Source organism: Falco naumanni, chromosome 7 (assembly GCF_017639655.2).
Source record: "Falco naumanni isolate bFalNau1 chromosome 7, bFalNau1.pat, whole genome shotgun sequence".
NCBI classification, from domain to species: domain Eukaryota; kingdom Metazoa; phylum Chordata; class Aves; order Falconiformes; family Falconidae; genus Falco; species Falco naumanni.
In genome coordinates this window covers 15,675,523-15,693,097 of record NC_054060.1, presented here as the reverse complement: position 1 = coordinate 15,693,097, position 17,575 = coordinate 15,675,523, and the positions used below count along the sequence as shown (strand labels likewise).

Sequence of the window (17,575 nt, the reverse complement as noted above, 5' to 3'; positions counted from 1 at the left end):
TGTTGTTGTATAGAGGCAACTTGGATTTGAGTGCTATGACTTCATAAAACTGGTCTGACCCAAGAACGCTGCATCACCTGCCTATGTATTTCTTGTCATCAATTCCATTTCTTTGCTTTCACATCAAGATAGTTTTTATGTTCTCTTAAATAGAAGTAATTGGAATAATTTTTAAAATAACCATGTAAGCATTAATGAAACAAATGTATATATATGTACATATCTGTATTTACAATGTAGGATGTGTTAATTAAAAGTCAATAGCAAAAATAATTCTATGTTATACATATATTTCATAAAATAATCCTGGTGCTGGAGTTTCTCATGTTTTTTTTAATACAGAAATTTCAATACTTTAATGAAAGAAACATTCCACATGTGGTAGAAATTACAAGTTTGCTTGTCCCTGAACTGCTGCAATACAAATAAGCTGTTAAATGCCAACTCTGAATGTTATTTTTCAGATGTTAAGAGAGATAATCCTGTATAAAACTATTAGGAGGCAAATTTATTTGAGCTTCAAAACCTCTTTGATCTGAAATGAAAATGAACTGTGCATGAGTGTATGCTTCATTAATTTGGGGTTGGCCAATTGTGTGCATTTTTGTTTGTTTCTTCCATGAGGCATCTTACTAATGCAGTTTATTAAAACAAATACTGCAATAGAATGTTTTTTTTTCCTGGTAAAATCTGTTGCGTGGCTTTCATAAAAGGACAGTTTCTCTATAGAAAGTACCAAAATACCCTGTGGGAATCAATACTCAGGTTCACAGTCACTTGAAAAGCCAACGTGCTGGTGTGTTGCATTCAGATCTATTTTAATGGTCTTATCATTAAACCTGTAGTAGGCATTTATAAAGTAAGGCTTCCATGGGTACTGCGAAAGTATGATTAAAAATAATCATCTGTCTGATGAATATTTTCCTCTGACTTTTGGCAGGATCACTCAACTGAATTCGTGCCAGACTACAGGAACACTGATGCCAGCAATTTGAGGATCTTCACATTTGGTCTCAGTGGTAAGGTCTAAAGATGCCTTAGCAAACCACATTAGAATATTACCGTTTTCTGTTATTTTACACTGAAACTGTGTGAAAAATGAAGTATTTCCTCTTGACCAATGCAAGGATAGAGGGATGTAAGAATATATATTGATCTGCAAGGGATTGAGCTCAGAATGCAAGTTCTGAGCTATTTTCATCAAGCTAAAATCGGAAAGGCCATTTTTATTGTCCTCTCTACTAAGTAACTCCTCTCAGAAGGCTTGACATTGTACATTTTGAAGAATGTAACCATTTACAGAAGGATGGTGGGCAGGCTCCAGAGAGAAAGTAAAACGCACAAAAAGGAAATTCAGTGGTTTCCTCTTGCTGAAAACTGAGCAATAAGTTGTAAAATTACAAATTATTTTTCTCTCTAATGCTATCTTTGCGGTAACTAGTCTGATTGCTCAGACCTTGAGTCAGATTCTCAAATACTGCTGTGGAGCCCTTGTGAAGGTATGCAATCTCTCTGCATCTTGAAGCTCAGAATTTCTGGTGCAGAGATAAATTCTCAGCTTTGGTTAAAGAGAAAAGGAAGAGGGAACAGCTGAGTCCTGCCATACTTCTGCATCAGTTTGGAATAACTTTTCAGGAAAAATGTTACTGGGTAGTGTGGGGTAGTTCTTTAACAGGAAATCTTGTTGGTTTGTAAGTGTTCAGCTTTTGGGGGAAGAAAGTTGCAATTTTTATATTATAATATTGTCTGTGCTGATATTTTCTTCAAAATTATTCTCACCATTATGCCACATACTGCATTAAATATTTTGGGACCTTGGGGAAAGTGGGAGGGCAGGGGAGGCATACCACTGCGCGCTGTACTCCGATGGCCACTGTTAGAGGCAGGATATAGAGAGCCCTTCGACCTCACCCTGTCCAGTCATGCTCATGCTGGTTTTAGATCCCTGTGATACACATATGAAGCATCACCACTTCCAAGTCCTGATGATTCTAGGCTATTGAAGTATATGTTTTTTTGAATTAGATTCAATCGCAAAACCTAGAACTCTTCTGATAGGGGAAAAAAGCCCCCAGTATTCAGCATCCCTCTAGCAATTTATTATCATTAACCAAGTAGTTCAATAAAATCTCTGCTTCAGTTTAAAGGTGTGTTCAACAACTATAGCATTCCTATCCGATCATGCTCTTTTCATAAAAAAATGAGCATAATAATTTGTTATCATGATTCCTCAAGACAGATTACATTTCCTTATTGCTGGGTAACTGTTATAATGTTGGAATGTGTTCCTAATAAAAGACAGTATCTCCCTCAGAGCATACTGTACTAGTAATGCACTTTATTAGAAATAAAAGAATACAGCATTCATATCATGTTACTTGATCACATAACCAAGGTGCAGAACAATGGACTATCAAGGCAGTTTTGTAAGGAAATAATATGATCCTAATAACACAATTCTAAACTTTTCAAATGGTTGTTTGACACTAGTAAGTTCTGTGTGTACTCATAAGTTGGAGAGCTGAAAGTCAGTGCTGTTCTGACAGACACAATTCCTGGAAGCTAGGAGTGACTGGTACTGAACTACTAGATCTTTTTCCCCTGGAAACAGAAGACACTAATGACTCAGTAAAGGAAAGCAAGAGAGCCTCATTTGTTCTGTCTTAATGAAGGCAAACGAAAATCCATTATAAGTCATCCAAGGCCCAGCCCTGTGACAAAACTCCTGTTCACTTCAGCAGGAGCAACATGGGTAACAAACACATAAGCACTAAGAAATACAGCTGGTTTCAGATAAAGTCCTTTAGGACCTAGGAGAAAAATTTGACCAGCTATAAATACACACAGGGAGAGAGAGAAATTTCCATGTTCACGCTATCAGTAAATATGTAGCATATGCCTCAGAAGGATTAATGACCTTCAGGGCATACAGATGACCAGGTCACTTGTTCCGCAGTTACAGAGTCAAAAAACATTTCATTATTCTGTACAATTAAAAAAAAAATGTGTGTATATGCACGTGTGTTAAAGTGAGGAAAGAAGAGTGTTACTTCTTAGTGCATTTCTTTATTTGACCACCCCTTCACACTTCGTTTCAGCTTTTATATGTTTTTTTGTGTTCATACTTTATTATATTTTCTTGAGGCAAGAAAGGTTTTCAATGAGTTGATGAATGTCCGTATTAAATTGGATCCCCTTTTTTAATTAAGTTCATCTAAATTTAATTTTGCAATTTTACTTCAGTAAACTCATCCGACTCCAGATGTTGAATGTGCTTTTCCTATTCCTGCTCTCACATAATTGTACCTGTAAAAGATTTATGACTTAGAGAGGCATTTCTGAACACTTTTGAGTGTTTTCAGCATATGTTTCATGGATGGCTGGTAACATGACCAATTAGCATCCAAAAATACTGCTCTGCACCCAGGCTTTCTTTTAATAGGATGTTAGTTTTATTAGTTTGAACTTTAAACAAATAATCTGTTTAAAAGAAACATTATCAAAGCATTTCAAATTATAAAGGGATATTGTGTTCAACAGACATTTTAAAAGTGCAAGAGGAGTCTCCAGAAGCTGCAGGATGCCATAAGAAAAAAATATAACAAAGAATTACTCATATTGATTAAAGAAAACCCCAAGCAATTTGTGTATGTTTGGGCCCCTTCCTTTCATTACAAGTGTGGTGGTGAATTATTCGGTGCCATCAGTGTGTTACTTGAACTTTGTAACCATGGGAAAAATATACTTGTTTTTGATCTTATTGTCTTAAAAATTTCAAAATGCTTTTACTGATTTTGCTAATGCGAGCAATGACTTTGCAGGCTATCACCACATACTTTTCGTATTCTGTCATGTCTTCTGATCAGTGTGAATGGCTCTTATTCTATGATTTACTCTGAATTTGCTCCTTAAATCTGGGCATATCCAACAACATTTTATGCAACACATGAGGCATTATATTATGAGGCTGTGGTTCTCGTCAAAGAAACAGATACCCCAATTAAATTTTCAGGTAATATTGAAAAGAATATTCCAATTATAAACAATAAGATGGTTGTATTCTTTTTTTCTTCAAAACAAAATCACTTTCCTTGAGGTTTTTTGCTGATGTAAGCCCTTTTGATACATTTATTTGAAATATTTATCCATGCAGTAAACAAATCCAGTTTGAACATTTGTGTCAATTCAAGGCTCATAGGATGCAAACTGCTCTAGGCATGATTGGCAAACTGTCACTCCAGGATTGTTTGGAGGTTTCCTCAGAACAAGTAAAATTACCAGTTCCAAGCATCAGTAATGCTACTATGAATTACCTTCTCTGGTGTTTGTTTTTTTGTTTTTTTTTCTCTTTTATATTCTTACAAGCCTTCATAATATAACTTGATACTTACTAAAGAATTCAAAGAGTTGTTATAATTGTAGCTGTGGTCCATGTGTTAGGAAAGGGATGGACTAAGTGACCTAGTAGTTTACTCGGGAGATGTCAGTGTCAAGGCAGGCTATAGAGCAGTGTCTTTGATGACTTTCTGTAGGCAGCAGAGGAAGGCAGTCAGGGAGCTCCCTCAGTCAGAGCGGCAGCCCTGGAAATTTGACTCTTCTTTTGTGCTCAGGTTGTATCTTTCCAGTGAAGGTCAACCTTGTGGTGAAAATCTCTTCTGTGAGGGTTAGACTTGGGCATCTGTCTCATAACACATTTTACTACCATTATTTGAGTTCATCTCTGTTTCCCAGAAGGACTTTTCTCCATTCATGAATAGAATGTGCGATTTTGCATCATTTTCATTTCCCCCAGAATTCTTGGTGGTGCTGGGTTAAAGTAACTGCAATACATAATGTGAAGCAAGTATACACTTAATGGAAGTTTTAGCAAAGCGACTGAACTGGCTTATTTAATTTCCAGCAAAATAAAGAAACAACAATCCTCCATTGGGTGAAGTGCCTCTGAGCTTGAGAGGCTTCATGCGGAAGTCTGGATGAGACCCAAAGAAGGAACCACTTAGAAATTACAAAATGACACAGTTTATGTTATTGTTAAATTGTCAAGATTTGCTATATATTTGTTGAGATGGTAACCATACAGGGTGTTTTCAAAGACACTAACTAGAGAAGGGTATGTTAAACCTCCAAGGTCTAAAGAATGGCTAATGACTGCCTGCCAGTACAGCTGAATCCTGCTGGGTAATGGGGGAATGCCTACCATGTAGATATAAAGGGGGTTATTTAGGAGACCCAGTGAGCTGTGAATTATTGCCTAGGTTGTCACAAAAAAAAAAAAAAAAAAAAAAAGAAAAAAAAAGAAAAAAAATGAGTTGTGAAGAGGAAAGAACGTGTACTGAGTTCTGAATAGCTTTGTGAGACTTTTTTTGAGATAGATGAGGAAACTTACATACACTCTCTGCAAAAAGAGATAATCTGTTTTGTCAGATTGCAGATGCACCAGCCACCTAGATTACTGTGAAAAACCCATTAAAGAAACAAAACTGGGTTATTTTTATGCCTGACAAATGCATGAATCATAAGAAAATAATATTTGTCCAATAACTGAATTTAAGATCTGTATTGATCTGGCTTCCGCTGAAGTCAGTGGGAATGTTTCCACTGGTTTTAATGGGACTTGGGCTGAAACCTGGGGGAGTTAGAGTTGAGAGCTGGATTGACAGCAGAGGTGGTGGGGAATACCTTCCGAGCCCGCTTGTATTGTGCAACATTAGCACAAAGCAAATGGAATTATAAACTGGGAAATACTTTTAAAAAAATTGTCACATAGTGTGCTGAAGCTCATAATCTGAATCCCAAATGAATACTTGGGAAAGCTATACTCTGTACTTATAGAAGGTTACATATATGCAAATAAATTTTAAAAAATGGGAAGAATTTCACCCAAATTATGAAGCTCGTCTCTCTGTTCCCCTCAGGCATTTCATCACAGACTCAGGGTAGTAGGATCTAAACGGCCTGTTGTTTCTATTATATTAAACTCATACAATCTCTGAATTTTCTGTTCCATTATATAGTAACAGGCACTTACATACTGTCATCTTCTTACCTCTTTAAATGGAGTATGTGAGTTTGCAAGTATGGTGAAAGAAAGGGCATAGGAAATGAAAGTAACTTACATCAGCTGTGTTTAATTTTTTACAGCTACTTCCTTTAAGCAGATCTAGCTGGAAATATTGTCTTGTTTTTCAAAATTGTAAATAACTTTTCAAATTAAAGCTTTTTCTTTTTTAAATCCTGCTTTCAGCAGAATAAGTAATATTTTGTACGAAGACTGAATAAAAGGGTGAGTCTAAGACCATAGGACTGCTAAGACCACAGGAAAGAGTATTTTTCAAGGTTGACCTTATTTTTCAATAAAAATATTTGAGATTTTATTGCTGAAAATGAACAGCTGGAATTAACAGGAAGAGTAAATGTTTTTTCATCTACATTTGGAGGTGGAGTAGAATTCTTCAGCTCTCTCTGTAATTGTTGGTAAGGACTTTCTCTGCCGAGCTGAGTGATTCTAATTTAAATGATTTGTTTTTCAATATGAATAAGATTTGCTTATCAGTCAGCTTACATGTAATCAACTTAAATGCAGTTTTAGAAAGAGATGAACCATGTCAATGTAATTCCCAAGATGAGAAATGAATACCTGATGAACTTCATTCTTCTAAGATAAAAAATAATGCATTCCTTTAGGTTTTTGTTTGGGGTGGTTTTGTTCCTGGGGATTCTGTTAAGTGGCAGTCATGGGGTGGGTTCTTGTTACAAAGGGAATATTCTCCACATAATATATACACATACTTACTTGTCTTGTAACATGGTTCCATTAGTAGTGAAATATCCCCAAATATTTTAGTTTTACCAACAGATCTGTTTAAAACACAGAAAATAAGCATGACAAGTCAGGCTAGCCAAAAAGGAAGATTGGGTATTGAACAAAGGCAGTGGTAGTTCAATGTGAAATATGGGCACACACCTTGAACCATTTATTTCTGAACCATGCCTTACTTCTGTAGGTTTCACCTGACAAAGGTGAATGAGAAACAATGGTCTGACAGTAAAGCCGGGCCCCAGAGAGGAGGGAGGTATTTATAGCAGTAAGACAAAGTGAGGTAGTAGGGAGGATTTGATGTTAAGCTGAGTTTCCTTAACTAGGCTGTGAGCTGGGATTGCAGAGTCCATGAGAGATCTTGGAAGGGGCTGCAGGCAGCTCTTTGGGTGCCTTTCGTGCAGTGTGGGTTAGTCCGTAACTGTAGTCTTGAGAGAAATATAAAAAATGGTGTTTGGGAAAGAGTATAGCAAAAAGGCAGGGCAGTAAGAAATCTTACACGACACTGTGGTGCTTCATGACTGTATGTTACATGTCCAGCAAGGTCCTCTTCAAAAATTATTCCCCTTTTTGCCAAGGTCTGAGCTAACAGCCCTGTGCATCTCTGTGTTATGGAGTGATGGGACCTTACTGTATCCCATAAAAATGGAGTAATTCTTCATTCATGAGACTTATTAATACACAGCACAATAAATTCATTAACTAATTTCTTATTTTATTTTTTACTCAGTGTTCACAGTTAAAGTGCAAACAATAAATAGCAATTTTAAAAAAATAAAATAAAAATAATAATTAAAAAAAAAAAAAACCAAAACCAAAAACAAACCACAAAACCCTGCTGGTCCTCCAATTGTTTTTGTTAGATGCTAGTGCAGAATTACTAATGAGAACATATTTAGGTATAAATAAATCTTTTATCCTCATTATAACTCCACTGTGTTCCTACAGTGAAGTCATCCACACAGATCTGCTTATGGGTTGAAAGCCTCAATAGCCTCTTTTATTTGTAATAAATATTGCATACTAATGTTAACAATGTCATTGTGTGATGTCTCAATAGAGGATTATGACTTCATGTAATGTTAGCTTGATGTCTCTTCTCTCCTGTAATGGAGTCAATTTTCCTTACAAAGGGGATGAGAATCACTTATTCAAGAAACCTTGTAACAAATATTCTATGTTAAGGTGGCACAATGAAGCTCAAAGCCTGTAAACACAGAGTTAAAGTTCAGTGCTTAATCATAATTTACCCCTGCTGGGTACACTGAAATACACTTTAAAGTTAGAAACCCGTATTTCCCCCAAAATAGCATTTGAAGTTTGAATTACTGCATTTTCAGGTGTAATTCCACATATAGGTATATGGAATATTCCTGAAATGTGCATGACTATAAATAACATAATCATAAAAATGATTCTGTGGCACATAGCTAGTGCAAAGAGAGGATAAAATGTATTTATATTAATAAGCAAAGAGTAAAGCAATCTTCCGTCATCTGCCAGAGACAAACGGCACGTTGGGGAATAGGGCCCCAGCTCAAATGGCACTTATGCACATGCTTAACCTCAATTATGGCGTCAATGGGACTTCAGTACGGTCTTAAACACCGGGGGGAAAGGGAGCTAATGCATTGGCGTAAAGACTCATATTTATATAATAATGCAAAATATTAAGTAAACTATAGCACAGTCATTTGTGATGCATGAATATAGATATCTTGTAATATTAACGTAATACAATTGGATGCTTAGCTCCTGAACGCCTTCAAAATAATTTATCTGAATGCTCGTGAGAGAAGTTCAGGCTAAGATGAAAAGCATAAATCTGCCTAACAGCTAACAAATAATTCACATAACTGTCTGAAGACATGTTCAGAATACAGGATTTTATGAAAACTAAAGGGCAGAATATTACAGCTTTTGTGAAAATACCAGCTCTTACTTGTGCAAGATTGCAACTTAACATGAAAAATAAAATTAAACAAGACTTATCCTACAACAAAACTCAAACAGAAGCTGAATCCTTAGTAGAATAGGACACCTCTCGTAGGAAAAGGTTTCAGAACCAATGCTATCACCCCAGTTTTTCACATCTGTACAAAAAAGACATGTCACATTGTATAGGCCAGCAGGTACTGAAATTACATGGATACTTCTTATGGAGAAAAGAATGTGTGATGCTTGAGAAAGATAAAAATATTAGCACATCAGATCTCCAGACAAATCAGGCAGATTTACACTGCAATTGGAAGTGTTATTCTGATGAAAATATAGACATGGGATTCATTTAAGTGAGAAATTATTCTATGTTACGAATATGTTATTTGAGAGCTATTATTTCATTTAGTATAGTTAGGAACTGTTAGCTAGATTGTCTTATTTCTGCCAGTATAAATTTGAAGATCTTCCACTCGTGTCAGCAGTCAACTTCACATTTACACCAATATTTCTGTACAGGATTAAGCGTTTCCCCTTTAGTCTGTTTTCTGAGTTTTAACTGCATATTCATAACTTTATATTTGGAGTTTCCTTTTATTTTCACTAGACTATGTACTAACTAGGAATGGTTTTAAACCACATAGTGATGTGGATTGTGTTGGAGTGAACAAAACAGAGGATGTGTACATGATTTAGATTAGATATTAAAAAGAAATTCCTCACCGTGAGGGTGGCAAGGTGCTGGCCCAGGCTGCCCAGAGCAGCTGTGGATGCCCCATCCCTGGCAGTGCCCAAGGCCAGGCTGGATGGGGCTGGGAGCGACCTGGGCTGGTGGGAGGGGGCCCTGCCTGTGGCAAGGGGTTGGAACTAGATGGTCTCTGAGGTCCCTTCTAACCCAAACCATTCTATGATTCCATGACACCCCTGGCTGAAATGGGTGATCCGTTCCTGTGTGCACAGAGATCGGTTAGGAATCACCAAATATTTTTTGCCTGTAGTCACTGGGATGACGTGAGCATAGGTTTGACATGCCTGTGAAATGAGGGCAGCAGTGAACAGATGTAGTTTCAACTTGTTGTTGACGAGGTGGGTGTCAACAAGTACCGTTTCAGGGACAGCGTGCAGTGCTTTTGGTGCTCGGGTGCTGTAGATGTGTTTACCTGTGGGATGTTACCTCTGTGGTGATAGTTCAGCAAAAAAAAATCTAGACTTTGTTCAAGAAACTCCAAAAAGACGGGCTTCTGAGTCTGTGCAGGGCTCACTGTAGGATTCGTGGAGCCTTACAAATTCCCATTACCTCTGACTTTATTTTGTGTTACTTTACTTCAGTGAGGACTGTTCACCCGCTTACAGTCCAGCATGTCAAACATGTCTGCAGGGTCGTCGCTCTTTGGGACACTGCTCAGCGCAGGGGGGGTCAGGCATGACAGTGCCTTGAAGTTTTAGCATGATGTAAATATTCAAGAGAAATGTGAGGCTCTAAACTTGAGCTAGCTTTTGGATTATCTTAAATGTATTTATAAAACAGGAAAAGCACTATTTTGATCTCATTTTCATAACAAAAAAAATTCTAAGGGGATTTCCTTTGAACTTTACAAATATCTGTGGAAATCATGTAACAGCTCGGCAGGAAAGCTGCAGTTTTTGAGAATTAAAAATGAGTGAAAACAGGGATTTTTACTGAGAACACATTTCCAGTTCATGGGATGCACTTCCAACTGGACTTCAACCTGTCATAACAAGGGCCAAAACTTCCCCATCTGTGAGGGAACCCCTTGTGCATGTTCAGTCTGGTCATCTTGGTGGACATGAAAGGAAGAAGCTGGATGAAAGGGCCTGGAGCTGTTGTTCCCTGGGTCCTGCCTCTGCTGGGGGTCCCTTCAGGGTGCCCTACAGAGCAGAGCGGTATGTGCAGTAGCCTCCTGCCTGGCGGCAGTGTCAGCCCTGGGCTGCGACTACAGCCTGCCTGCACAGCCTCCCTGCAGTGAAAGCCATGCATTAAAAGAGTCCTTGTAAACAGATAATTAACTTCATGTTTAATTATATGTCCAAAAATTGTCTGAAAATTGATGTTCCAAAAATTAAAAACTAATTCAAATTTTTTAGTTGCTCTCTCCATACTCATTAGGAAAATCCTCCAAAAATTGTCTCTTGAATAAATAAGCCTCCACTTACATAAATAAAAGAGCTATATTTAGATTCTAGTTCAACATGCAGGAGAAATTTGGCAAATCTAATGTTTTCAAATCGATTTGATATGTGTTATGAGAATAATGTCAGTGGAAAGGTTACTTTTTAATTTTTTTATCTTTAAAAATGTGAGGGAGGAGGAAGAAAGTTGGCTTTGATAAACAGAAAGGCAATGCTTTAAATAGCTGGAGCAGAGATAAGGGAAAGAGCTTCTAAATAAATGAGGCGTGATTTTTTAAAAAAAAAATCCAAATGAAAATTGTGTATTCGACAGAACAGCTTTAAATTTTGTGAAACAGGACAGTGATATATTTTAGAGTTTCAAGTAAGGAAGCAGAGAATCTTGCCATGAGAGAATATGTACTACATCCATGCAAAGAAGACAAATAACAATATCTAAAATACTTTCACCTTGACTAAAGAAATTCTATAAGATAGAAGTAATTTTGATTATGCCACAATAAAAGAACATCAGAATTTGGAGTTTGATAAAACTGTTCTGTTGGCTGGGAAGTTTGCCTTTCAACTGTGTTTGATGTGACGTTTGGTTCATTTTGCCAAAACATTCCATGCCAAGTATTGCTATTAAATCTTTTATGTTGCAGAGATTTTTGTCAACAGGCACACAAGGATAGGGTTTTAAGTGGAGTTAATCATTGAACTTGGAGAAGAGAAACACTGGGGAAGTACTTCACTTATACAAACCAACCATCATGCAAGCTTCAGCCATTTCTGTAATTACTACCCTGTTTTCAGAGTCGTGTAGGTAAAACATAAAATCTGGATCCCCCTCTGATCTCTACTTGTGTTTGTCTTGTAGAGCCTATTAGAAGTAGTAGATTATTAAAATAGAAAAAGGCATGTATTTGCTGCAGCTGCTGGTGTATCAAATCTTTTTTAGTCTACTTATGCAGTTGTGTCTGAGCACTTATTTTAGAAGCCTAAGAAATAACATAGAACTTCCTAAGGTATCATCGTTTTCTGACTCATTTCTTTGCAAGTATTATATCATTTTAATGACAGATTAAATGTTAATCCATTTTGCCTTCAAAAAACAAACCTTAAAAGGACCCCTATAGAATAAAGGAGCGCTTTGCCTTTTTTCCCTGTACCCTTCAGTGTCTTCAAAACAGTCACATTTTCAAAAAATATTTTTAGTTGGTGTTTGTGGTTTCATCTTACTATTTGATTTGCATTTGGGCATTTCTTAAATGCAATGGTAAACATATGTTGGCAAGGTGTGGTTTGGTGGTTTTGTTACTAGTGTGGACTCAGGTATATGTAATCATTGAATGTAGATTAGCCCTGTATCGAGAGCTGCTAATAATCGTAGACATTTGGCAAGTGATTGCTTTCCATACCAGAAAGGAGAAGTAAGGACATACTCATACATGGGTTATACTGAGTAATGTTTAGCAGATATTACTGTGGTATTACTGAAACTCTAACTTATAATTCTTAAAGCAAAATCTACCCTCCATCACCAAAAGCAGCGAGGTGTGGTAGTCAATTATGATTGGTATGTGGGAGACAAAATCTGTGGCAGAATCCAAGCTAAGAAATAGATCATAGCCTGACAACAGGGCAGCTCTTGCTACCTAATGAAGCAATAGTTCCTAATGAGCTTGTCCTCCTGAACCATACAGGATAATGGATATATGCAATTCTGGACTCCTTTCCCCATTTTGCAGAACCCAGGTCCAGCTGGGAGGCACTATGGTGTAAAAGGATGAGTGCCATTTTCCATTGCTGACTCTTCGGTTAAAATGATTTGTCCTTGGGTTTCTCATTTTCCATAGCAATCAGCACCGTAACTCTGCGTCCAGTGGCATTTGACTGTGAAAGTGACACCCACACTAGGGAATATGTCTAGAAAAGGAGCAGACATGACGACTGTTGCTAAAGTAGCATCATCCCTGATGGGTTTGTAGCACTCTATCCCAAACAGGGACAAAAATTTATGACATGGACCACAAAGTCAACAGACTCAAGCCCTGCACTCGCCAGGGACAGCCCTGGTCTGGGTCTGGTCAGGACCAGGGAGGGTTGCAGTGCCAGGTGGAATCCCAATCCCAGGTATTGTTTAGGAGCTGGTGGCAGGGTGTAACAAAGCTGCTGATGTTCTTTGCCTTTCTTTTGGTATGCTAATGGATCCTCCATAAAGCTGGCATGCATTTGAGATGGCTTGGCAGTGCAACAGAAAAATCCCAGTATGGATGCCACGAGTAATCTTTCTTCCCAGATGATGGGAGTTTTACAGGAACTGTGCTAGTCCGATCTGGCAGCACCCAGAAATCCCAGTTTCCCCCGCTACTCACTTTGGCTGCTGCTGTTCCCACTTCACTTATAAGCCAACATCTCAGACAGAGCCTGCACCAGTGAGCTCGTTATAAAGCCGCAGACAAAAGTCAGGCAAAGAGTAATCCCAGTAAGATGCTGGTTAAGAAATGCCTGTGCCACTTGCACAGCTCCCTGGAGATACCAGAAGAGACATACCAGTGACTCTTACAAAACATATTGTTCCATTTCTTGTAATTTTAAAGAAGGTGACATGACTACCTAAATTTTGGAAGTGTGTATAAAAGGGCATAAATAACAGCTCTCTGAGCTGTGTTAAACCTTTTAAAAGTGGTATTAATCAGAAAGAATTTCTGTTTAAAAAATAATCCTTCCAGTAGAGACATGTCTGTTGCAAGTACTTAAAAATAGATCCCTTAACTGAAATTTCCAAATTAAAAGTTTTATTTCAAAATAAAACATTCTAGCACATGTTTTTTTCTGAGGAAACTGATTAATTAGACTCTCTGCTAACCTGTTTCTGCTGTAAAGGCAGTGATGGTGTGGAAGGGTGGTTCTTCCCATGCGGTGGGTGGCTCCAGAAGATGGAGCTGAAGTGCAGCAGGAGGAAGGGAAAGACCCCGACTCATCTGCCCACCCACTAACAGGAGCTGTGGCTTGTGCAAGCCCTGGGGCTTTAGTTTAAAGAGTATTTTTGTTGAGGGAGCTACCCGTGGACTCCTGCATCCCACGTTACTTTGTTGTGCACAGAATGACTGTTTGTGTGGCCTCTGTTAAATAGAAGAGCCTATGTATTTTTTTTAAAAAGGAGGAAAAAGGTCCAGTTTACTGCTCAGTCCCACAAGCATCTGTTCTGGGGACAGTGCAAGGGCAGAAATAAGGATGCAGAAAATACCTGGTTATTTTTCAGCAAAGACCTTTTTCCTCCAGGTACAATGTGGTCTTCGCTTACTTCAGCCCAACTGGGGAGAACACTGGCGTACAGAGGCAAAGCATGTCACCGAGGCTCCTTCAGCGGTCACTGCTGTGGAAGGAGACACTTGTGACTGTAAACATTCAAGTCTTGAGAAGCCCAAACAATCCAGGAGTAGCTAGGTCTTGCGCCCTTGTGAGTCCAAAGAAATCAAGGCTTGAGGGTATCACCAAGACCTGTGCTGTTATTTTCATTTATGCCTGCATTGTAACATATCCAGATGTCTAACAGATACAGCAATGCCGTGCTGGCGGAGATGGGTAAGGAATATTTTTCCAAACAGAAGCAGAAACAGATCCTCTGTAATGGCTTTGAGTTACCTCAAAACAAGAGCCAGAGAAAATGCAATGTGTCACTTGCCTATACAGTCCCTCTGAGGCTTTAACTTCGTGCACATTAAAAGGTTTTTACATTCCAAAAATTACTCCTCAGTTAAAAAGAGGGAAGATGCCCTTTGCTACTTTTGCCTAGAGCTCAATATCCTCCAACATTCCCGAGCAGCTGTGGCAATGCTCTGCTTAATGCAAAGAACATCTGGGCTGCCTGCAATTCTGGGGAGAGAAGTGTCAAAAGTGTCATAGACATCCTTGAGCAAAGAAGAATCTTTGCTTTTATTACACGGAAGTGTCAAAAACAGCATTATTGAACACCAGGTTGCAATTTGGCATGCAGAATATAAGCCTGAATAGATGTGACAAAACCCCTTCTACAAAATTGCTACTTAACATTTTTTTTTGTAGTTTCAAATTAGCATTTAAAGAAAAAGAGCAAGCAGGGAGCAGCAAGGTAGCCCTGACAATGAAAGATCCTATTGTTCTTTTTTTGGTCCTTATTTCACATCCTCGCTGCTGTCCACTGAGTGACTGAGATTGATTAAATCATTGTCATCATCAGTGAAATGCACTGCATTGATCCAGCCTCGCTCACAAAGCCAGCCTATGTGACGCAGCTAATTTGGCATAATTGAAAGTTCCAGCTCCAGAAGGTCACTGAGCTGGATTCAGGATACTAGTTATCGTTTTGTCCTTGGAATAGGGTCACCTTTCCTGATCAAATATGATGGTGTTGTGTTGCACTCTTAATTGCTTTTTCATGGTTTGCATAGGATAAATCCAAGCTTTCGCATTTTGATTGAATTTTTGTGGTGGACAGGAGATAATTATCACCTTTTTATGCTAAATGTGTTTTTTTAAAACTCTGATTAGACCAAAACATAGGATTGAGCTCTTGTTTTTCACTCAACTACAATTCTACTAAGGAAACCCTCAGATCAGGACAGCAGATGTCTTTAGATAATGATGGCAGTGTGATAAACATCATCAAGTATTTACAAAGGAAAATTTGGCACTAGTTAAAAGTTTGTTGGAACAGTGTTGAAGGTGATGTTCCTCTCTTCTGTTACCACATCTCTCTTTCCCACATTCTCCTCTTCATCTGTTTTCTGCTGTTCCGTCCTGCAGCGTGAGTGCTGTGGTTGGGATCTCAGGCTGAACCAAGTTTGAGACCATGGAGTTAAGTAAACTCCAAGGTCACACACAGAGAACAGAGGAGCCGCATCTGACTGGGTTGTCAACTTCTTAGTAATGCCAAGTGTTTCAGCTGAAACTCCTCTGAACAGGGTCCAGTTTCCTGATGAAAGGTTGTGCCTTCAGGAAAATGGCCATCAAGCCATTTGCTTCATGCTTTAAGATGGACACCAAAATCCCACGCCACTTTCAAGATGTGTGGTTGATGTAAGCAGTGCAGTATGAATATGCATGTGTAAAAACTGTTTCTCATAAAGAAAAACAGTCAAACACTGAAGTGTTTGGAAAAAATGTTTCTTTGTACTTTACAGAATCCAGTGGGCAAAGCTAGGAATTTAGATAGGTCTTAAAAGCTGTGTGATTGCTTTGTTGGCCCTTTGCTCACAGCGAAATTAGCAACATCTCGTATTTCTTTCCCTGTGTTCGCTGTTAAAAAGTCAGCATATCCCAATAGCTTCCATTGCTTCCCATTCCAAGTGCAGGTCAAAATGCCAGCTTTCTAATGGTCAATGTCATGTATCATTTATCATAGAAAAAAGTACTTGATAAAATCTCTGCAATACTTTCTTCTTGCTTTTTTATTCAAATAAGGGTTTTTTTTCTGTTTTTTGGGGGGGGGGTTATTGGTTGCTTGCGTTTTTGGGTTTTGTTTTTTTTTGTTTGTTTGGTTGTTGGTTTTTTTTGGGTGGGGGGGTGGAAGCATGCCTCCTATCAGCTATAAAGCAAGCAACAAAGAAAATGCACCAAAATGCTAATGTAGTGGTAAATAAGGTAAAGGACAACTGTGGTACTCTTGTGGGACGCTGGCTTGACACAACATTTTTGTAATGGAGTAATATACCTTAATTTCTGAGTTGTTCAAAGTGATTTGTGAGGGGTTTTCATAAAGCAAGCAACATAGAATTGTTATGAGTTTGGTGATACAACATTTTTTATAATGATGAACAAAACAGTGACTAAAGATAGTTGGCTTATTGAAAGAATTTAAGATGTAAAAAGCCAATAAATCTTTCTGTAACATTTTTAAAAATCTAGTGTTTGGACATATGCACAGAAATAGGAGGTAGATCCATCTCGAATACATAACTCTCTTCAAAAATAAAGGTCTAATCTAGGCCAAAGGGAAATAATAAGCCATAATGCAATAGTTCTGATTGTTTTATGTTTTGTAAGTCTTTCAAAAGTTTCGTCCTAGCAGCTTTTATAAGAAAACTTACAATCGACAAATCCCAGTGGGCTCCTATTTATAGTATCCTAATTTTCAAAGAAAGCAAATCAGGCAACAGTTTTTAACATGAATAATATTGCTCCCAGCATTCTGCCTGCAGCCCACACATTGTGTTTTTTGGCATGATTGTGGCAATTAAAAAAAAATAAACAGATCTTTTTAATATTTTTTTAATACATAAACCATTGCAGTCAACGCTGACACAGCTGGCAAAGAAACTCAGTGAAAGGTAAACATTCTGCTCAGAATGTAACATAACATATTGTTGCATTTGGTTGTTAAAATGTAATCTTCCTAAAATAATATTTTAAAAGTAAGTTTGGGGGTTTTATTTTTTTTACAGAGTTTCTAGTGTATTGCTATCTGATTAAAAAAAATAACCTTTTAAAGAATGACACTTATAATGCTGGATATTTCAGTCAACAACTTATTGAATTTTTTAAAATATTCTTACCAAACAAAAATCAGGAAAGAAAATGAGGTATGATGTTTTATCCTTCAGCAGAATGTAATAGTCTGAGCTAGTAAAATCAATTTCTTTTAATAAAATTCTGTCAAAAGCAGGAAGTTAAATAATAAATGTCTTCAACTATTTAAAAGGAAGA

At 37.7% G+C, this 17,575-nt stretch overlaps 1 protein-coding gene across 1 annotated transcript in view; it reads left to right on the top strand.

Annotated features, from left to right (window-relative positions):
- The first annotated feature begins 940 nt into the window (after positions 1-940).
- Positions 941-17,575, top strand: part of SEMA6D (semaphorin 6D) — a 138,634-nt gene continuing 121,999 nt past the window's right edge. Inside the window, exon 1 of the mRNA XM_040600623.1 lies at positions 941-1,019. The gene's annotated coding sequence lies outside the window, so the exon portion shown is untranslated. The remainder of the gene's footprint in view (positions 1,020-17,575) is intronic.